Source organism: Callionymus lyra, chromosome 14 (assembly GCF_982586985.1).
Source record: "Callionymus lyra chromosome 14, fCalLyr1.hap1.1, whole genome shotgun sequence".
Lineage (NCBI taxonomy): Eukaryota > Metazoa > Chordata > Actinopteri > Syngnathiformes > Callionymidae > Callionymus > Callionymus lyra.
Window position 1 is genome coordinate 11,567,812 of NC_141831.1, and position 23,852 is coordinate 11,591,663.

The following is a 23,852-nucleotide window of genomic DNA, read 5'->3' on the forward strand; positions in this document are numbered from 1 at the left end:
TTGGTCGTGATGATCCACAGCAGGTCAGATGGATGTGAAGAGTCTCAATCGTCTTCATTCTTCTGAACTTCCTGGGCCAACATTGGTTGAAGAAAAGCCTTCCATGATTCTTTGAAATATTAAAATAGAAACTAAATTTAAAAAGTAAAATACAATAAAGACCAAAGTAGTCAAGACGGGTAAGTTCCAGAGTTTTTATTTGATTTTAAGTAGAAGAGAAACTTTAAACAAGGATGACAAGTCGATCTGGATGTTCCTGGTAGTCCTTCAATCCAGGAGCGATGAAGGACTCTGGTTCTGGTCACATGACAGTTGTCTGCTGGTTCTGCCTGTCAGAGAATAAAAGTAACATTTAAAATAGAAGTATGTCATCTTAATACTTCAGAAAAATATAACACCTCATCCATAGAAGTAAAACCTTTGAATGTACAAACCATTGTGGATCAAGTGAAAACACTTCAAACCTTTGTTTAAAAACCAAACCTTTGAGGGAAAAAAAAAGTTATAGAACATTTCAACCCTTGTGTAGATTTTCAAATGTCAAACTATTTTATATAAACATCTCAAACCATTATGATACATTCAAGTATTAACATTTAAAAACCTCATGCATAAAAATAAACCTTTGAAAATAAGAACCCATGTAGATAAATTATAAACTCTTCAAACCTTCCCTTAAAAGAACACATTTCCAAAATGTAGAAGTATTGAAATGTTTCAAACCTTTCCCTCAAGAAAAACATTGCAGACCATTTATATAAAGGCACATATTCAAACCTTTATATACATTAAACATTTCAAACCATTGCATAGAAATTAACCTTCGTCAAACCATGGATAGAAAAAGTGTGAACACCTCAGATGTTTATGAAACAGTCAAAACAATTCTTGATGTAAAAAGATTTGTACATCGGCATTTAAAAGAAAACCTTCATGTATAAAAACATGTCAACCCATTCTTAATAAACCTTTGTGAATAGAAAAAAAAAAACCCATTTCAAATCATTGCTGGAAAGAAAAACATTGAAACCTTTGTGGACAAACACTTCAAACCATTCTGGATGTAAAGGGTAGTTTTTTTTACCTTTGTATTGTCAAAGAGAAATATGGCGTAAGCAGCATTTCAAACCATCGTTACACATTTCAAGGCATTTCCTGGAAACAAAAAAACCCCAAAACCATTCTGATGTAAGGAAGTAAAATCATTTTTGTACTTTTGCATTTAAAAAGTACAAACCATGTTGAACCATTGTGAATCAAGTGAAACTTCAAACCTTTGTTTTTAACCATCTTTTCAAAGCATTTCCAACCATTCTGGATGTAATAAAGTACAAACTTTTGTACTTTCATTTAAAAAGAACCTTTGTGTATATAAACATTTCAAACCCTTGTGTTGAAGTTCAAACCTTGGTTGAACACGTCAACTTTCTTATCCACAGAAGTGCAGCAACCATCGAAACACACCAATACTGCATGTTAATAATATTCACCCTCAGGTACTCCTGGTCACATGACAGCACTCAATTGTCAAGATTAACTGCTATACCCACAGTAACTCGCTGGGAAAGACCTGTGGATGGACCGTTAGCATCAGGATATCCAACCATTTCATATTTGGAATGAGAAAGAACTTTAGCATTAGCTTGTAAATTGGATTTCTCACCTTAGCATCGATCCGCTACTGAAAGTCAAAGTTAGCATTAGCACCTGCTGAAAAAGTACACATTAGCCAATTTATGCTAAGAATTCATTTTAAGTTACCCACCTTAGCAAAGTAAGCATCGATCACCATTAGGTCAAAGTTAGCATTAGCACCTGCTGAAAAAAAAGGAAACATTAGCCAATATATGCACAAAATTCATTATAGGCTTCAAAAGTCAAGTAACTCACCTTAGCAAAGTAAGCATCGATCACCATTAGGTCAAAGTTAGCATCAGCACCTGCTGAAAAAAGGGAATGTTAGCCTAGATTAATTATTAGCATTAGCTTTTTAAAGAAAGCTACTGACCTTAGCATAGTATGGTTCAATCACCAGCAGATGGCAAAATTAGCATTAGCACCTACAGAGAGTCAATTAGTGCGAGTTAATTATATACAAAAATACTGTAAATTTAGCACGAGCTCTGCAGGTCAATCATGCAAACACAATCTTAACCTTAACACAGCAGTCACCATCACCTGCATTAGCATCTTCTGAATAAAAATTAAGTTAGCATCAGATCTGCAGGTAAATTATACAAACATTAGCCTTAGCATTTTAACATTAGCTACTCATTCTTGGCACAGCAGTCACAATCACCTGCTGAGGAAATCAATTTTAGCATTAGCACCCGCTAGAAAAAAGTCATGTTAGCATCATGAGTTAATGTTGGCAGGTAGCACAACTTTAGCTGCTCTTGACACAGCAGTCACCTCACCTACAGAAAAAGTCTTAGCATTAGCTCCTGCTGAATAAAAGTCATGTTCGCATCAGAACTGCAGGTCAATTATGCAAACATTAGCCGTATCGTGTTGACATTAGCTACTCATTCTTAGAACAGTCACCTAACAGGAAATCCATGTTAGCATTAGCATGGACTCAAGTCAAGTTAGCGTCAGATCTACAGGTCAATAATGCAAAACATTAGCCTTAGAATGTCAATGTATATACATAAAGTCCATTTAGCTTTGGCATTTCAACATTAGCTACTCATCCTTGGCACAGTGGTTATCACCTGCTGAGAAAAATCAATGTTAGCATTAGCACCGCTGGAAAAAAGTTAGCATCATGATCTTTGAGTTAATGTTGGCAGGTAGCACAACTTTAGCTGCTCCTTCCTCCTTGGCACAGAAGTCATCTCATACAGTGAAAGTCTTAGCATTAGCATCAGATCTGCAGCTCAAGCATGCCAACATTTGTAATCATGTACAGAAATAGCTTTAGCATGTCAATATATAGAAAATTAAATAATTGTCAATTAGCTTTAGCATGTCAACAATAGCTAGTCATCCTTGGCACAGCAGTCACCATCACCTGCTGAGGAAATCAATGTTAGCATTAGCACCCACTGGGGGAAAAAAAAAAAAGTCAAGTTAGCATCATGAGTTAATGTTGGCAGGTAGCACAACTTTAGCTGCTCCTTGACACAGCAGTCACATCACCTACAGAAAAAGTCTTAGCATTAGCTCCTGCTGAATAAAAGTCAAGTTAGCATCAGATCTGCAGGTCAATTATGCAAACATTAGCCTTAGCATTTTAACATTAGCTACTCATTCTTGGCACAGCAGTCACCATCACCTGCTTAGGAAATCAATGTTAGCATTAGCACCCGCTAGGAAAAAAAAAGTCATGTTAGCATCAGAACTGCAGGTCAATTATGCAAACATTAGCCGTATCGTGTTAACATTAGCTACTCATTCTTAGAACAGCAGTCACCTAACAGGAAATCCATGTTAGCTTTAGCATGGACTTAAGTCAAGTTAGCGTCAGATCTGCAGGTCATTAATGCCAAACATTAGCCTTAGAATGTCAATGTATATACATAAAGTCCATTTAGCTTTAGCATTTCAACATTAGCTAGTCATCCTTGGCACAGCAGTCATCACCTGCTGAGGAAATCAATGTTAGCATTAGCACCAGCTGGAAAAGGTTAGAATCATGATCTTTGAGTTAATGTTGGCGGGTTGTACAACTTTAGCTGCTCCTTGCACAGAAGTCACCTTACATGCAGTGAAAGTCTTAGCATTAGCATCTTCTGAATAAAAGTAACGTTAGCGTCAGATCTGCAGCTCAAGCATGTTTACATCTGATCATTTACAAAAATAGCCTTAGCATGTCAGTATATAGACAATCAATTCATTGTCAAATAGTTTAGCATGTTAACATTAACTACTAATCCTTGGCACAGCAGTCACCATCACCTGTTGTAGAAATCAATGTAAGCATTAGCACCCACTGGAAAATGGTAAAGTTAGCATCACGATCTTTGAGTTAATGTTGGTGTGTTGAATAACTTTAGCAGCTCCTGCTTGGCACAGCAGTTACCTCACCTGCAGAGGAAATTAATGTTAGCATTAGCACCCACTGCAGAAAAGAGAAAAAAAAAGGGAACGAAAAAGTCTAGTTAGCATCAAGCATGTCAAAATTAGCTTCTCATCCTAGCAGCAGTCAGCATCATCTGCTGAGGAAATCAATGTTAGCATTAGCACCCGCTAGGAAAAAAAAAGTCTGGTTAGTGTCAGAACTGCAGGTCAATTATGCAAACAGTAGCCTCATCGTGTTAACATTAGCTACTCATTCTTAGAACAGCAGTCACCTAACAGGAAATCCTTCTTAGCTTTAACATGGACTCAAGTTAGCATCAGATCTGCAGGTCATTAATGCAAAACATTAGCCTTAGAATGTCAATGTATAGACATAAAGTCCATTTAGCTTTAGCATGTCAACATTAGCTAGTCATCCTTGGCACAACAGTCATCACCTGCTGAGGAAATCAATTTGAGCATTAGCTGGAAAAAAATCAAGTTAGCATCATGAGTTAATGTGAGCAGGTAGTACAACTTTAGCTGCTCCTTCCTCCTTAGCACAGCAGCCACCCTCACTGCAGAAACAGTTTTAGCATTAGCACCTTCTGAATAAAAAGTCAAGTTAGCATCAGATCTGCAGGTCAACTTTTCAAACATTAGACATTCATCCATGGCACAGCAGTCACCATCACCTGTTGAGGAAATCAATGTTAGCATTAGCACCCGCTGGAAAAAAAGGCAAGTTAGCATCATGATAATTGAGTTAATGTTGGCAGCTCCATCCTCTTGGCACAGCAGTCACCTCCCCTGTAGTGAAAGTCAGTTAGCATCTTCTGCATAAAAGTTAGCATCAGATCTTTAGCTCAAACATGCCAACATTTGTGATCATGTACAACAATAGCCTTAGCATGTCAATATAAAGAACATCAAGTCATTGTCAATTAGCTTTAGCATGTCAACATTAGCTACTCATCCTTAGCACAGCAGTCACCATCACCTGGTGAGGAAATCAATGTTAGCATTAGTACCCGCTGGAAAAAAAGTTGGCAGGTAGTACAACTTTATACAAAGTACAACATTAGCCTTAGCATGTTAACATTAGCTACTAATCCTTAGCACAGCAGTCACTTCACCCATGAAATCAATGTAAGCATTAGCATGGACACAAGTCAAGTTAGCATCAGATCTGCAGGATAAATCATGCCAACATTTAGGATTATGTACAACATTAGCCTTAGCATGTCTATATATACACAATAAATCAAGCGTCATTTAGCGTTAGCTTGTCAACATAAGATACTCATACATTACATTTCTTACAGAGTTTTACATCATAGACTACCAGTACAGACATCAGTGATTACAATGTTTTACATACATGTCATACAATAATCACACTTTATCTTCAGCGGTGCATCTTCATCGTCTTCTTAGAACCTGCTCCATCTTCAAGAAGTCCAGCAGCTTCAACATCCTCCACCTGAGGAAAAGAACGTGGTAACATACGTGCAATTGATGGAAATTTAAAAAAGCAAATCTGAGAAAATTAGGTTTTAGCGTAATTTAAATACAAGTTGAATTCAAATTCTTTAATAACAGATTTGCAGATAATTTAACACTTCAAACATGGAGGAGAAAGTCTCACCTGGTGGTCGTGGATCCGGCGGGCCTTCAAGTCCTCAAATTGAAAATTCCAGGTTGAACGAGTCCAAAGTGACGTAAATTTTTAAGTTTTATAAAAAAATCCCGTTTAATAACCATTTGCCCGTTTAATAACTTTTAGTGTGTGTTGCATGTTCCTGTCACTGCCCTGCACCGCGGTACAATAAGAAAAAGTACTCACGGTTAGACGCTTCAGAGATTGACGACAGGATCAGGTACTACTCAAGAGTAGTACTTTACTCACCCACTGCAAACTTCACCAGCTCTTCAGGTTCACATCGTCATCTTGAGACGCACAAAAGAGACAAAAATTCAGCCAATATAAATAAACCTTTGTTTCAGAGTCATTTACTTTTAACTAAGACAAAGTTTAAACCTCAGCGACGGACTCACCTGTCAGCATGACTGTTCATGAGCGACTGGACTCACCTGCAGCCTTATGTGACTCATCAAGCACATCAGACAGGTGCGAACAATTAAGGGGAAACTCTTCAGTGGGAGGAGTCACGTGACTGATGTTTTTCATTTATTTTGGCAAATTAAACTTCAGATATTTGATACTTTTGGAAAACTATTAGCATGAAGCAACAGAGGGTTTTTTCTGTTTATTTCATGACTTTTCAAAGAACATAAATTAAAAACAACACAAATGTTGATAAAACATAATGTTTTGTAGATAAATGTTATACTTAAGTAATCACATGTTTTCTGCCCCACAAAACATTAATTTGTGATTTGTTTAATAAAATGAAAATGAGTTAAACAAAGATGCTGTCAGTACAGCTTGTACATGACATACAGTTAAGGATGTCCAAACATTTCATCATAGAGGAGGGGCCACATTCGATGACAAGTGATGATGATGAAAAGTGGACATGAGAATGTTTTAGGAATTAGCACGGACACTTAGAATGAACGCTTAGCATTGAAAATTAGCACATACTTAGCATGGACACTTAGAATGGACACTTAGCATTGACAATTAGCATGGGCACTTAGCATGGACACTTAGCATGGACACTTAGAATGGACACTTAGAATGGACACTTAGCATTGAAAATTAGCATGGACAATTAGCGTGGACATTCGGCATGGACATCTCGCATGGCCAACTAGCATGGCCAACTAGCATGGACAATTAGCATGGACACTTAGTATTGACACTTGGCATGGACAATTAGCATGGACACTTAGCATGGACACTTAGTATTGACACTTGGCATGGACACTTAGCATGGACAATTAGCATGGACACTTAGCATGGACACTTAGTATTGACACTTGGCATGGACACTAGGCATGGACAATTAGCATGGACAATTGGCACTGAAATTTAGCATGGATAATTAACATGGACACTGGGCATGGACAATTAGCATGGACAATTAGCATGGACAATTAGCACTGAAATTTAGCATGGATAATTAACGTGGACACTAGGCATGGACAATTAGCATGGACACTTAGCAAGGAACTTGGCATGTACAATTGACATGGACATTCGGCATGGACACCTTGCATGGCCAACTAGCATGGACAATTAGCATGGACAATTAGCATGGACACTTAGCACGGACTCTTGGCATGGACACTTAGCATGGACACTTAGCATGGACACTTAGCATGGACACTTGGCATGGTCAGGTTGCAGCTTCACGTTGGTGTTTTCCTTTGAATGTTGTTATAGAAAGTTTAATTTTTTTTAAATTTTAACTTCTTTGAATGAATAATATATCTGCTGAAGGGCCATAAATGGCCCCCTTTTGACATGCCTGATGTTTCGTGACCTCCTTGACCTCTCTCCCCAGTTTTTGTGGAAAGTTTCTAAAAACAGAAAACAAAAAAAAACATCTCAGCTCAAACTATTATCTGTGGATCCTCGGTTTCACAATAATGACATGTTGACACTTTATTTCCACACGTTTCCTGAGCGCGAGCTCCGCCGTTATCTTCCTTGTTTCGGCTTCCTCTTTCTCCGCTCAACCCAACTGTCTTCGCCGTCGCTTGATCAGAGCTGCAGAGGAGACGCCAGCGAAGCCACCGGCGCCGGGACCTCAGGTGACAAACGTTTCTTTTTACGTTCACAGCGATATAATATAATTGGCTGAGATGTCGTCTTCCTTTCCAGGCACTCCCCCCCCCGCCCACCGCTGGAGATCAGGCCCCCCACTTAGTGTATTTGACAAGCTGAGTTGGACACTCTGTTTCAGTGAGTGTCAGTTTGTCAAATACCCTAAGTGAGGTGTCAATTGTCTGCAAACAACCGCTCGTGGAAGCTGGAAGTTTTGCTCGCTGGAGCTTCTTTTTTTTTTTTACTGTAAAACAGAATGAAGTGAAATAAAAGTGAGGGAAACATCATTGTTTTTGGCACAAACTGTTTTTTTGCTGTTCGGTTTCTTCCTTCTAGGACTTATTTGACAGATTCTACAAAGGATTTCAGCAAAATAGTAATATTTCCTATTCAATTATATGAGTACAAGTAACAGGAAGTACTTTTTTTGTAACTTTATTTTTTAAGGCTGTTAAGTTGCACATTTAGTTTAGATGGGTAAAAATGTTGACTTTATTTGGATATATTTATGTTGATAATATTTTTATTTATTTATCGATGTTTATTTTTATTTATGTATCTATTAAAATTCAACTGCAAAAATAAAAGACATGGGAATTTTTCTATTGTATCTTGTAAAAGAAAAAGAAAAAAAGAAAAGGAAAAAGTATTTTCATGTTTATTTTCATTATTATTATTTTTTTAAATAGTTTTTTAATATGTTGGAGTAATGTTGTACCAAGTCTGTTAGTCCCTCTGATAGTTTTGTGGCTTATACAAAATGTATTTTTAATTTTCAAGAAACAAGACCCATTTAAAAAAGAAACGTTTAATTATTATTATTATTATTATTATTATTATTATTACTAGATTTAGCTTCAAAACCTTCAGCCAGAATAGAAATTTTTTAATTCTAAAATATCAATTTATTATTTATTTTTAAAGATATACTTCCTTATTAACCATTTAAATCTGTAATCAAACAATTTTCAACTGTAATCAAACAATAAATAAATAAAATATAATTAATCTATTTTCAAATATTATCATTACATTAATTATTATTATTTTAAAAACTGGGTTTAGTGTCACAGTTTGACAAATTCAAGGGGCCACATTATGTACCTTGACTTTTGTGAGGGACCGTCAAACCAAAATAAAGAAACGTAAAACCCTCCCGAAAAAACTTGTAAAAATTTAGCAAAAATAATACGTTTCATGAAATTATATAAAAAAATCTATCTATTAAAATTCAACTGCAAAAATAAAAGACATCGGAATTTTTCTTTTGTATCTTGCAAAAAAAGAAGGGAAAAAGTCTTTTGTCTCATGTATATTTCAATTAATACATTTATTTTAGATAATTTTTTTTATATTTTGGAGTAGAACAAAATAAAATACACATATAAACAAGAAGGATGAGTAAATATTTGAACATTGAAAAAAGCGGTTTTATTGTTTGCGCTACGATGTGAATGATCGAAGTTTAAACGTCTACTGACTGATAGTGTTTCCAGTGTATCTTCACACTGAATAAAGAGCTGATAAACTCAACATCTGCGTCAACTTCAACTTCCTCCTCCAGCTCCGTCCAGTGACGTCAGCGACTCATCTGCCGCCAAACTGCCTCGTGTCACTTCCCATCCGCGTGCGAGTGGAAGAAATCGAACCGACAACCTTCTTCTTCCAAGTCACTGATACCAAAAACTTCCAATCAAATCAGGAAACAAGTGAAGCTGTTTCTTTGTAAACTCAATCTGAAGGTTTATGACTCAATCTTTTTCTTTTTTTTATAGTTGCCTCATTAAAAACTTTTTTACAGACCATTGTCGGGAAGTTCTTTCATCAACATTTTTATTTATATAGAAAATAAAAATATATATTGTTGTTTCTGCTGGGAATTCATGCAACTAAAGCTGAAGGTCAATCGAAATAAAAACGCTTTTGTATCTTGTAGAGAATAAGGAGAAAGTCCTTGATAATGTTTTTCATTTATTTATGTTTATTTATTTATTTTTATTTTATTCAATTTTAGCTTCTGTATCTTCTGATGTTTTTTCTTATTTTAAGTTTAATTTATACGTATGTAATTATTTATTATTGATACTTACCTTTTTTTTAGACCATTTGGGGGCAAATTTCAAGTTTTTATTTTACCTTTTCTGCAGTGAATTCATGAAAACTGCAAAATAAAAATGAATCAGTAAATAATCTTTTGTATCTTGTAGAAAAAAAGGACATTATGTATTTTAGTTTATTTATTATATATTATTTATTTCGTGGGGAAAATAGAAAGTCATTAATATATTATTTATCCCATGTAAGTTGAATGTATATGTTTCTATTTCTTTCTTTCTTTCATCATTTTCAGTCCATTTTGTTTTACCTTTTCTGCTGTGAATTCAAGAAAACTACAAAAATCTGTCCTTGATTATATTTAGTACTTCGATCACTTTTATTTATTCACGTTTATTTTTAATTTCTGCAATATTTTATATATAATAATAATATATCCAACTTTTTATTTATTTGTTATTTTCTCGTTTGTAAATTGTAAAAAAAACAACCATATTTTTATATAATTTTTTAATTGAAAACTCTAAATTGTCTGTAGATAATTAATAAATAAAAAAACATTTATTTTTTCACTTTCTTTATAAATTAATACAATTCTATTTTTGTTTAACTATTTTTTTTATTTTATATATATTTTTTGTTTAGTTTTTAACAATAATCACATAACTATATGTAATAGAAGCTGTTCTATAAATAAAGATTTATTAAATCTTTATAAAAAAAATAACTAAAAAGTGTTCAAAGTAAAACAAACTAACATTAAAAAATAACATTTTAAAAAGGAAAACAATAACTAAAAAATACATTGATATATTAATTGGATTCAAGAGACGCTTTTTATTGTCATAAACTATTTGTTGACAAATAAAAATCAATAAATACGAGCAAACACATAAATCTGCTGCACAGCTACATAAACTCAGTCAAGATGAAATCCTCCATTGATTGACAACAACATGTGTGTTGATCTAAGACGCTCACGCTGTTCGTCGGCTCGTAACCTTGTTGTTCTAAGTAAGTAACGACGAGCAGGACTCGTTAATCAGATGGAATAATGTGTCAAGTGTGTTTTCCATTTCCTCAGAATCTCTTTCCTGTGATGCAGATTGACATCCACCGTGGATTGGAACCAGCGACTCCCTTTTTCGCCCGATGAAGGCCATGATTGCAGAAGGTTAAGAGTTCTCCAGAAGTCGCACATCTGTGTGTAGTTTGATCCCTGAGACGTTTGAAGTCGACGCCAAGAAGGATTTATATCCTCTACGTGTTTGTCGTTAAAGACGAGGCAGGAATTCAACTTCTCAGAGTCCTAGGTCAACAACAACAACAACAACACAACCATGTGGATGACACGGTGCGTGTGTGTGTGTGTGTGTGTGTGTGAGGCTGACCCACATGTTGTCAGGAATGAAGTCATAAACACACCTGCTGTTGGCAATCGCACATCTGTCACAGATGGACTCACAAACGTAATCACCTTTAACTATCTATTCATCTGTTTGTGAACCCACAACACACACACACACACACACAGTACACACACATTTGTGAGTCATTGATTGTTTACTTTCCTAATCCTTATTTCAAATTGTGTGTACACGTAGTGTGTGTGTGTATCTTCTTTATGAAAATCTAGCTTTTGTGTGTATTTATTTAATGTGTATAATAAAAGTGTGTATGTTGTGTGTTTTGTCTGTGTTTGTTGCAGAAAGTGTGTGTTATGTTTGTAAAACACATCATGTTCAAATATTTATTTCCATGTGTCCGTTTTTGAGTTATAAAGGTTTGTGTGTTAAACTATCAGTGGGTGTAGATGTGACACCCATTGTGTTAATACCCCTGCCAAGGAGGTCATAAGATGTTCTGCTTGTATGTGTGTTAGCAAAAATACAAAAAAACGATATATGATGAAAACATCTGGAAATAAAGTGCTTTCTTTTTTTGTCTGTTTGAGTGTGTGAACTGTGTGAGTGTGTGAACCACACAAAAACACACGTTTGTGTATAATAAATACATGTGATTGTGTACATGTGATGAGTAATACTATGTGTTTTGTTTGTATCCGTGGCAGAAACTGTGTGTAGTTTAAAAATATTTAAATGAAAATCTCAGGGTCAAGTTTGTGAACTGACTACACACAAAAACACACATTTGTGTATAATAAATATGTGTGATTGTGTACACGTGTTGATTTAAATATGTGTTTTGTTTGTATCTGTTGCAGAAAGTGTGTGTAGTTTAAATATCAATATCAGGGTCAAGTGTGTGAACCTACTACACACATTTGTGAGTCTCCTTGTCATTGTTTACTTTGTATTTCCTAAAAGTCCTTTTTAAATGTTTTTTTTAATTGTGTGGCATGTATTGTGTACCTCCTTTAGTGTGTGTATGATTGTGTGCATATTTATTTTATTTGTCCCATGTCTTTGTGTAATAAAGTGTCTATTTACTTGTGTGATTGTGTACATATGTTCAATATACTACGTGTACTTTGTATGTGTGGCAGAAAGTGTGAATAGTGTATGTTTTTTTTTGTGTCTACAATTGTGCGTGAGTAATAAAGTTTTGTGTATACTAGCATCAGTCGGTGTAGACTTGGCACGCATTGTGTTAATACCCCTGCCAAGGAGGTCATGAGATTGTCTGCTTTTAATAATGTTAACAAAATAAAAAAAAAGAGGACAGGAATATCAGGAAATGTTGATAATGTGACAAGTTCTTCTTCGCCACTTTATGTGTTTTCCTGAACGCTACCGCCACCTGCTGATGATATCGATTATATTTTTATACGCTAAAAAGGGTTTTAAAGTCTATAGATAAATTAGGAGCGATAATGAAAACAAAAGGGATGAAAGTGAGTAACTCTGTTGATGTTTTTATAGCTTTTTTACTCATTTATTTTCTCATATCAGTTCCATTACGAGATTTAATTTAAATTTAAATTTTTAATTTAGTTATTTGATTTATGTTTCTGATTTTTTGTTGTAAAAAAAACCACACATAATTAAAATGAGATGTTATTATGTTTATATGATAACAATAACCCGTATTTTTTGTTTGGTATTATAATAATTATAATAATAAGTGTGCTTTCTCGAATTAGCATGATGCTAAGTTTGCTAATAACCGTCTTACACAGCATATTAGCAACACTGTTAGCTATAATGTGCGTCAAGTATTCTTGTAAGAATTCATATCTTCGTATCTGAGGTAATAATTTAAAAAGGGGTTAATTAAAGTTATGAATTTTGTAATATTTGAATGTTAAAGTATAAATAAAAACATATCAGTTTTTAGTTGATAGCACATGTGCTAGCTTAGGTTGTCAGTAGCAGTGCTAAGGTGAACATAGTATTTAAAAAAAAAGAAAAGAAAAGAAATAACACCTAAGAAACAATATAAATATAATATAAATAAGAATTTATCCTCAAGGAATGAATTAAATCAACTTGACTTTGACCGTCCAGGTCGGGTTTGACCAGGAGGGGGCAGTAGAAGTCCGTTCAGTTCTATCTCCACACGCGCAAGGTTCTTAAAAAATATTCTTAAATTCTTCCCTCAAACGCAACGACCTTCACTCGCACACATGGTTGAAAAGCCTCAAATGACAACGACTTGAGTCACAATATGGCTGCTTGACTTTTTTCAACATTCTGATAAAACACGTGAATAAAAAAAAAAGGACTTTTTGCGAGGGATTTATTATCAATTAAGAATGATGGATGTGACTAAGCACTGTTTTGAGTTAAGATCTCCTCTTTTTTATGGTCTCACTTTTCTGGGTGGGCTCATCTGGATTTCCACATTTAACTTTTGACTCATAGAAATCGTTTTAATTCGGATGAATGGATTCGAAAAAAATAAAGACGAATTAAATCTGGACTTTGAGCTACAATTGTTATTCAGTGTTGGTTCTCATAGTTCGTTATACTCACTTAATCGTAGAATGTTTTATTATTCTTTTACTTTTTGTTTTATTACTCTATTATTTAGCTGGAATGAATGTTTAAATAGAACCACATTTGTTAATTCAAGGTGGAAAAAAACGGACTTTTATTTATTTATTTATATATTATTATATGAATTATATTATGATTATATATATTAATGTAATATATATATATATTTATATATTACATTAATGTATTAATTTGAGTCAAAATCGTCTTTTTTCTTCCTTGATTAATGACACGTGGTGACAGCACCTGCCGTTCTGACAAGGTCTCTAACTCTAAAAAGAAATCTCCTTAAATGCAGAAGACAAGGCTAACTAGATTATTCCTCCCGCTGTCTTTGAGTCTAAAAAAACAATCCAAATATGTTCTTTGTTCTCCTTGAACTGTGTCGTTAAAGTCATATTTCTGTGATTCTCCAGGATGGAAACCAGTGGAACATCTGTTGAAGACGTGGCCCGGGTCCAGGTCTTTGAAAAAAAAAAAAAAAAGATCCAGAAAGACAAAGTTGTCAGATAAGTGTGTGTTTTTAATGTAACGTCTAAAGTGTAACAGAAGCGACACCTGAACCTCCTCTCGTGCAACAGCACGAACTCTTCCACCTCCTTCACAAACATGCGGGAACAATCAAAGGTACCAATACAAGGAGAGAAATATTTTTATTGAACTTTTTTTTTGTTTGTTCTGTAAACGTATTGTGTTACACTGAGAAGGAAAACAAACCCAGACCCACAACTGTCTGAAGCTCAGACACGCACACAAACTGTAACTATTTGAATAACTGATGCGAAACACATGTTCATAGTTTTGATCAGACAATTTCTGACTGATAAAGAAAGATAAAGCGATTGAAGACATCTTGTTTTGATCCTCCATCTTTCTCACACACACACACAAGCTGGATGAAATAAACATGAAGAAGGATTCTCTTAACTAGCAGCTCGGGTTTATTCAAGTTAACAAAGGGACTCCATCAAATCTTGGCTCTCAAAGTTAAACCTTTGACCGATGACACGCCGCACTTGTTACATGACTTACGGAGCCATTAGTCACCGGACGGGAGCAGCTCTGTGTCGGATTTATTCTTGTCGTTGAGTTTGTAAGATCAATGAGCCCAACATTAGATTATGACCACTGATCATGTCCTGAGATCAACAGAAGATTAAGATGTTAAAAATCTTTTTTAAAGGCTCTGGTCCGGACCAAAGTGCAGCCTTTAGGTTGTATTTTTGTGGCCATTAAGAGGTTATGTTGTGTAAAAACCCATCTGATTGTTAACTAGCAATTTTATTTGTATTTATTTTTATTATGCTTTTCAACATATTATAACATCATTACATGTTTATTTAGTGTCAGAGTTTTTTTTTTTTTAAACTTATATATAAAGTTTTTTCTTAATCTAATTGTGAAGTAAATTAAAGAAATATATAAAAATGTATTTTACCACATTTTATATTTTATATAAACACTAATATATATTGTAGCTTATCTAGTATTCTTTCCTCTCTTTTTTCTTCTTCTTTTAGGTTTTGTACCTTTTTTTTTCTAGTGGCCTGGGGGCCCCTCACAACAGTAAATAATGTGGCCCCCAGGGATGAAATGTAGGAGGAGGAAAACCACTATGAGATAAAACAAAATGAGCAAAAAGACCATTTGATAAAATAGTTTTAGGTAATTCACTTATTTGAAATACAGAATACACTTGTTTCTTTGTTGATGTATACACTTATGTGTGTATTTTTTTTTTACCCTATAGCCATTTAAAGGAGTGTATTGTATGTATTCTAATATGTATTGCTTCTTTTTTTTTGAAGCAGCTCCGCTGGTGGACAGTGGGGGGCGCTGTGTCTCGGCTCTCCTGTCAATGATCTCCTTTGTCTTCTTCTATCTCTTCTCTGTATTTTATCTTAAAGATCAAGTGATCATTCGACACGTTTGTGACCCACACAATAAACCGTTGTGTTATCTCAGGGTCAAGATGACCAGAAGCCCTGAAAACAAACGTGTTTTTTTTAATCCCTTGTGTTATCTCTGGGTCAAAATGACCCGAAGGCCTGAAAACAAATGTGTTTTTTTAATCCCTCGTGTTATTTCAGGGTAAAGATGACCTCAAGGCCCAAAAACAAATGTGTTTTTTTTTAATCCCTTGTGTCATCTCTGGGTCAAAATGACGTGAAGGCCTGAAAACAAATGTGTATTTTAAATCCCTTGTGTTATCTCAGGGTCAAGGTGAACCGAAGACCTAAAAATAAGTGTTTTTTAATCCTTTGCGTAATATCTGGGTCAAGGTGACCCAAAGGCCGGAAAACAAAATTGTTTTTAAATCCCTTGAGTTATCTCAGGGTCAAGATGACCCGAAGGCCCGAAAACAAACATGTTTTTTCAATCCCTTGTGGTATTTCAGGGTCATGGTGACCCGAAAACCCGAAATAAGTGTTTTTTCAATCCCTTGTGTTATCTCGGGTCAAAGTGACCAGAAAACCAGTGTGTTTTTTTAATCCCTTGTGTTTTCTCAGGGTCAAAGTCACCAGAAAACCAGTGTGTTTTTGTTAATCCCTTGTGTTATCTCAGTGTCAAAGTGACCAGAAGGCCTGAAAACAAATGTGTTTTTTTAATCCCTTGTGTTATCTCAGGGTCAAAGTGACTTGAAGACCTGAAAACAATTGTTTTTTTTAATCCCTTGTGTTATCTCAGGGTCAAAGTGACCAGAAGGCCTGAAAACAAATGTGTTTTTTTAATCCCTTGTGTTTTCTCAAGGTCAAGGTGACCCAAAGGCCCGAAATCCAATGTTGTTGTGCTCCCTTACCAAAAGACAACACAAGGGATAAAAAAAAAAAAAAAGATTTCATTTCCGGGCCCTCGGGTCCCCTTGACTCGAGATAACACAAGGGATACGTCTTTGTATCAAAACTGAATCGAGGGCAACATTTGTGGTTAATAATTTCTCCTCCACTCCCTCTTTTTTTTCTTCTTCAATAAACAGTGTGATCCCTCATTCATTGACGGAATAAATGGACTTAAAAAAGAAACATATTTTTAATAAACGTCTGCAGACCGAGGAGCAGCAGACGCCGGAGACCATGAAACACCATGTTGTTGTGCAGCGTGAGTCCGTCCACCTTATTAGCACAAGAACCAACCGATGTTTTCGCTTACGGTTAATAAAAACCAAAACAAATCAAGTAAATATCACATGAACGCCCTCGCCTTGTAATTTCCTTCACTCTTTATTTTCCCCTTCGACAAAAACACATTCTGATCCTCCAGTCGTCAAAGAAGATTTAGGGAAGCGGTTACAGTACGAGTCGCCCTGAGCTTTTTCCCTGCGTTTGGACTCGACAGCTGGTTTGCGAGAACGAAAACCGACTCCAGCGACTCCACGGGGAGTCCCGGGGGGGTCGAGGGGGGGGGGGGGGCCTCGCTCGACCCGCTCCAGAAACCCGGGTCTACAGTGGCGACAGTGTGACTCTCCCACAGGACGGGACCTCATGATGTAACATGTCATCATCACACGGAACCTGGAGGAACATGTGCCGCATCGATGGAAACGGGGCGTCAGACGAACTCGGAGCGCTGGGGTCGTCGGGGTTCAACGGGGCCCTTCATTCGTTTTTTTTTTTCCCCCCCGAGCCGAGCACGAGCGCGTCAACAACCATTAGCGCGCTAGTCGGATGCCGAACTACGAGGCACTTATGATCAGTCGCTGCTGCTAATATTGATCCAAATAAAACACTTGATTTAAATGAAAGGAAAACATCGGCCCCGGAGCGCCGGCGTCCGGGGGCCGCTGAGAGGTTTTCCATCACACGCCGCTAACTGACCTTGATAACCTCGGACGGAGAGGTTTAAACTCAACTCTTTGATACACCTGGAGCACCTGTGTCAAGCTCAGTTAAAGGTGACCCGAAGGCCCGAAAACAAGTGTGTTTGAGGTATCCCTTGTGTTGTCTAGACATAAAACAAATGTGTTTGTGTTATCCCTTGTGTTGTCTCTGGGTCAAGGTGACCTGAAGGCCCAAAAACAAGTGTGTTTGAGGTATCCCTTGTGTTATCTCTGGGTCAAGGTGACCTGAGGGCCCCTAAAAAAGTATTTGTGTTATCACTTGTGTTGTCTCTGTTTCAAGGTGAACCAAAGGCCTAAAAACAAATGTGTTTGTGTTACCCCTTGTCTTGTCTCTAGGTCAAGGTGACCCAAAGGCCTGAAAACTAATGTCTTTGTGTTATCCCTTGTGTTGTGTCTGGGTCAAGGTGACCCGAAGGCCAGAAAACAAGTGTGTTTGTGGTATCCCTTGTGTTGTCTAGACATAAAACAAATGTGTTTGAGGTATCCCTTGTGTTGTCTCTGGGTCAAGGTGACCTGAAGACCCGAAAACAAGTGTGTTTATGGTATCCCTTGTGTGTGTGTCTCAGACGCTTCTCGAGATCTCTGCACCTTCTCATGATCCTTTTTGCAAAACAGAAGTTTAAAATATTTGTTTCTGGCTCCCCCCACTGCCAGAGCAGTGTAATTGCAGCAATGTTTTTTTTTCTTTTTAAAGAGACCTTTTTTTAACCTAGAACTTTGAAAACGTCCTCTCAGCCCGTGGCCCTGGCAAAGTCATGTGGCGACACGCAGCAATGAACTAATGGCTACAGAAGTGAGTCATGACGGTTCAAAACAAACCTTTTATATATTTTTTAAATGTCAAAAGTTTGAAAAAAGTCTCTAATTGACAATATCTCATGATATTTAAGTGAGTCTTGAGTTTAACTATTTGGCAAAAAGTGAAAATGAAACAAACACGGCGTCTTTTGTTGTTCTTTTGATCGATGGATTAATTATTTAAAAATATATTTTCGCTTCATTTTCCATCTGGACTTGTTTAAGTGTGGCTTCCTTACAAAGCAGGTCCAGAGTCTTCGGCTCTGGCCAAGTGCGAGCAGGATCCGGTAACTTAAACCTTAATGTTCTCGGGACCCTGTAATGACCCGACGTTGTAAAATTGAAAAACCGACCGTAGCAGAAAAGTTGAAACGATTCTTCGCAAACAGAGCAAAACCACTTACCTCAATGAAACTTCCAATATTTTATATTTATGTTGACAATCATGTTCTTTTTCTCAAGGTAAAATCTAGTTTACCGTAGCCACGCCCACTCTGCTGTGATTGGTCAAACGTCAAGGTTAGTCCCTGAGTGTCATCTATCCCAGACGTCTCATCTCCAGGGGACTCGTTGTATAAACAAAGCGGGGTGTTATTACAGATGGCTGCAGGAGGAGTGAAGCCATTCCTACGTCATAATGGACTCTTGTAACCTCTTGTTTGCCCAGATTTCAGACGAACTTTATAAAGTAAAGTATGAAGTAAAAGGTTGAAAACATGGTCATGATGAGGTACTCACTGTATCCTGGAGAGGTAGACTTCAATATTTGTAACATGTCAGGAGAGTTTCACATTAGGTTGACCTTTAAATACTTAATTTTTTATTTTCTGTTATTCTGAAAAATATTTTCCAATTTTGTGTTAAAATGTATGCTTTTATTTTGAAGTTCTGACGAGTTAACTCTAGGTGACGATGTCGCTGTTGATGTTCGGCCTTTTCCCTTCATCAACTGTGGCCTTCCTCAAAAAAAAACCTCCAGGAATTTTGTGAAAACTTCTTTTTTTTTAGTTTAATTTAACTTGGCAGCAAGCAAAAGCGTGAATATGAAGCTCGACTAAGACAGTATTTGTCAGTACAAAATAGTCAGGATGATGTATTTGTGTGATTAATAGCTCTACATTTTCTTATGCCAAAAAAAGAAACCCATCAGTACGAAACAAAAGAAACTCTAAATACATCCTTTAGCGACGTCCATCACAGCGAACATCTGAAGAGCATGAACTCACTCTGAACGAGTCATTACCTGCTGGAGAGAAAACAACCCTGTTATTACTTCGTTGCACTTTGATGGAATCACGTGTCCTTGACAGATGAAATCAGATCATATGAAGATCGTCAATTCATGACCTGATGAACTGGAGAGTTAGCGTGAACCAAATGACTCATACTTCGCAGGACAGGAAGTGGGTATGACTCAAGGGTATGAGTGACTAGGAATCAGCTTTTAATTGGCTTTCAAATCATATTTTATCGTAGTTTTTTGTGTGGTTTGTATTGTGTTGTGCAAGTGTTTTGCGATAAAATAAATGTTTTAAATTTTACAGTTAACATCCACACATACACAGCGTTTGTTCATTTTTGCGTTGCATTAAACTTCCAGCAGTCAATACCTCCACCGTAAGTAAAGGAACAGTTAAACCCCAGCGATGACTGGGGACGAGAGGATGCAGAGGATTATTTTTATTTACATTAACGCATAAATATTCATGGAATTTTATATTATTGTTTTAAATTTCCGGCCACTGAATGACAGCAGTCATTGCTACCTCTGCAGCTGAAGGAACCGTTAGACCCCCGCTAAAGACTGAGGACAAGAGGATGCAGGGATTTTTAAAAAAAATGTACAATTAATGTACAAATATTCATGGCATTAGTTCATTATTGTTTTGTTATAAACTTCCGGCCACTAGATGGCAGCAGTCATTATCTCATGCGCAACTGAAGGAACAGTTAAACGCCCGGCGATGACTGAGGACGAGAGGATGCAGGGATTTTTTAAAAATGTACAATTAATGTACAAATATTCATGGAATTAGTATGTTTATATTTTTGTTTTAAACCTTCGGCCACTATATGGCAGCAGTCATTACGCCCTACATATTCAAAAGAACTATCAATCCTGCAATATCCCGGCAATGACTGAGGATGAGAAGATACAGTTGACTCCAGCAGCTCAGGAAGCGGATGTTTGGACATATTTTGGTTTCAAAACCAAAGCAGTTACGACTTCGTAAAGAGTCATGTGGTCTGTAAATTCTACAACACCAGAGGCAAGTACTCGACAATACTACGAATATATCCTTGTTACTACAGTATCATGATGTATCGTATTGCTGCCCCTGTATCGTGATATGTATCAAATCGCCAGATACTCGCAGATACACACCACTACTTACTGTAAACAAAATCACTATCCTCCTTCTTTAGTAAAGAAAATACATAATGTCTAGTTTTACTAGTTGAAAAACATGTTATTATATTGAACAACATTTTTTTTCTATGTAGACCCAAAAAAATCAGAGTAACTCAAATCAAATTTCATTTTCATCCATGAAACATTCAGTTTTTGCGGAGAAAATAGACGTTTTGTGTAGCACTTCAAACTTGTACGTCACTTCTTAAAGTGGAAACACTACCATCTAGTGGTGGGAGGCTCTCACTTCAAAATAAACAAACAGATGTTTTCCTGTTTTAAAATGCATTTTAACTCTGTTTAAACACGTTTTAAGCTTCGCTGAAGGCCATGTAAATAAACAGCCGGTTTGAAAAAACCTCGGCTTCGACACGTGGTGGATGAAGAACACCCTGGACACGGATCAGGGCGACGACGAGCAGATTCTTGAATGGTGACTTTATCCAGAGTCGTTTGTTCATTGTTGACTCATGAATGAAAGCTTTCTTAGAAGTCCGGAGTGACATATGTGTTCATTAAAAATAAAAAATTCAGCTTCCAACATATTTGCAACAGATGAATTAACGTCTGTTTCACAGAAAAAAAGCGTTTGTTTTTTTAATCAACCGACACGACGTAACGTGGCATCTTTTACAGCCCGGATTAACATTTAAATGTTTTATTTATTTATTCTATTTATTACTAGTCAGGAAATATGACCATTGGTTTTTGTTTTAGGACTTTTGTCTCATTTTTCTTAGTTTTGAGTGGTGCTCAAAAATATTTCATCCAATATAAAAAGGATATTTGGAAATAAAAGGGCTTTTCCTCAAAAAGTACGGAAGATCAACAACCCTACTTTTAAATGACTATCTTACATCAAGTAACTTTACTTAAAGTATTATTTTTTCAACCCTCTTTTTGGTTCATTCGTTGGTTCAAATATATCTAAAATAGTTATGGGTCCTTTTTTTAATGGGAATGTACGTTATATTCCCTTTTTTTTGTGAATTCAAAAGATTTATTTTTCGGCCACGCCCACTGTTCTGACAAATGAAAACAAGAATCAACAAGGATTAAAAAAAAACTTGAGAATTAAATCACTGTGAAGTTTTTGTTTTAAACTCATATTCGAACCAAATCAATTTCATAATGATGGTCAAGTAAGTTCACTTTCTATTAACCTGGCCAGTGTGAGAAATACAATAAAATTAACTAAAATCACCCGAATTTAAATAATTGTAATCAAAACTGAAGAAAAGAAAAAAAACGGTTATAACAAATCAATAATAAAATATTATATTATTTACTGCTTTTTGAATCATTTTATTAATTTTAAACAAAAAAATAGTTTTTGTTGTTGTTTTTTCCCTTTTTAACATCGACAAATACTGTTATATTTGATTTTTGGTAAATTTAAAACACGTGTTTTTCAGCTCCCCCCTGTGGTCTGACAGGAAAATGGGCGTGGTCACATGTGACGTTACAATAAAATGAACTTTAAGTGATTTTTTTTCACTTTGTATGAATCGAGTTCTATGGAACAAAAACGTTATGATGATCTTAGATTTGCAGCTGAAGTGAAATTCTCTCTATAAATGAGAATCTGACTCTTTCATATCAACTAAAACCCGAACATAGTTTCAGTGTCTGCTGTGATGCTCCGGGACACGAGTCCAAACGGCCGAAAATGCTGCAACACAGGCATTTGACAGGCGAACAAATCAGATGCGATTTATTCCTACAGACACTGACAAGACGAGATTGTCGTCTGATAACGAAACCGTGTCAGACTCGGACAAAAGATCGACTCAGAGTCTGAGACACGGTATCTTCGGCTGCTTATCCAAGGCCGGGCAAAGTGGTCCGGACTTCCTTTCCCTCCAGGAACCTTTTCAAGTTCTTCAGGGACACATTATTACATCAAGTGGGAGATTGTAGCCTCGTCGTCATGTCCTGGGTCTGCCCCAGGGTCTCCTCCTGGCTGGAGATCCCTTAAATACCTCCCCTGATTGAATGGAAGAACATTAGTTTCATTAAAAACTAAACGAAATTCATTATTTTTTTAATTCGTAGCCTTTAAAATTCAACGTTAAAAATGTTGGTGTTGCAATTAAACTTCGGACCACTAGATGGCGGCAGTCATCACCTCCTCTATAACTAAATGAACAGTTAAACCCCAGCGATGACTGAGGACGAGAGGATGCAGAGGATTATTTTCATTTACATTAACGCATAAATATTTATGAAATTTGTATATTATTGTTTTGTTTCGTTTTGAATTTTCGGCCACTAGATGGCAGCAGTCATTACCTCCTCCGCAACTAAATGAACAGTTAAACCCCAGTGATGACTGAGGACGAGAGGATGCAGAGGATTATTTTAATTTACATTCATGCATAAACATTCATGGCATTTGTATATTATTGTTTTGTTTTGTTTTAAATTTCCGACCACTAGATGGCAGCAGTCATTACCTCCTCCTCCAACTAAAGGAACAGTTAAACCCCATCGATGACTGAGGACGAGAGGATGCAGAGGATTACTTTCATATACATTCATGCATAAATATTCATGGCTTTAGTATATTATTGTTTTGTTTTGTTTTAAATTTCTGGCCACTAGATGGCAGCAGTCATTACCTCCTCCGCAACTAAAGGAACCCCAGCGATGACTGTGCATGAGAGGATGCAGAGGATATTTTTTTAAATTTACAATTAATGTACAAATATTGTATAAATAGCCTTTTAAATTCAACGTAAAAAAGTTGGTGATGAATTGAGGCGCCAGTGCTGCTATGTCGTCACATGATCGTCTGCGCATCACATGATTGGCTATTTTGTCCAGTGGCTTTATTACGTTTTTATATTGAAGTTAAAAGGCTACGAATTAAAAAATATTTCATCTAGAATTTTTTTAAATTAATAATTGGATTAAGAATATCAAACTCTATGTGTAAAACAAAGTTTATTCGTTTTGAAAAATATTTGAATTACATTGTTTAAAAACAAATATAACCTTTAATTTCAGAGATTATTGAATTCAATTAAACAATAAAATAAATAAACACTT

The 23,852-nt window shown here is 36.1% G+C and overlaps 1 long non-coding RNA gene across 1 annotated transcript; it reads right to left on the minus strand.

The window, feature by feature from the left end:
* Nucleotides 1–211: 211 nt before the first annotated feature.
* Nucleotides 212–1,820, minus strand: LOC148066028 (uncharacterized). The gene is made up of 3 exons (XR_015713328.1): nucleotides 1,766–1,820; nucleotides 1,664–1,707; nucleotides 212–329 (listed from the first exon to the last, which is right to left on the minus strand). It is a non-coding gene; the product is annotated as an uncharacterized LOC148066028 (long non-coding RNA).
* Between the last annotated feature and the right edge of the window lie 22,032 nt (nucleotides 1,821–23,852).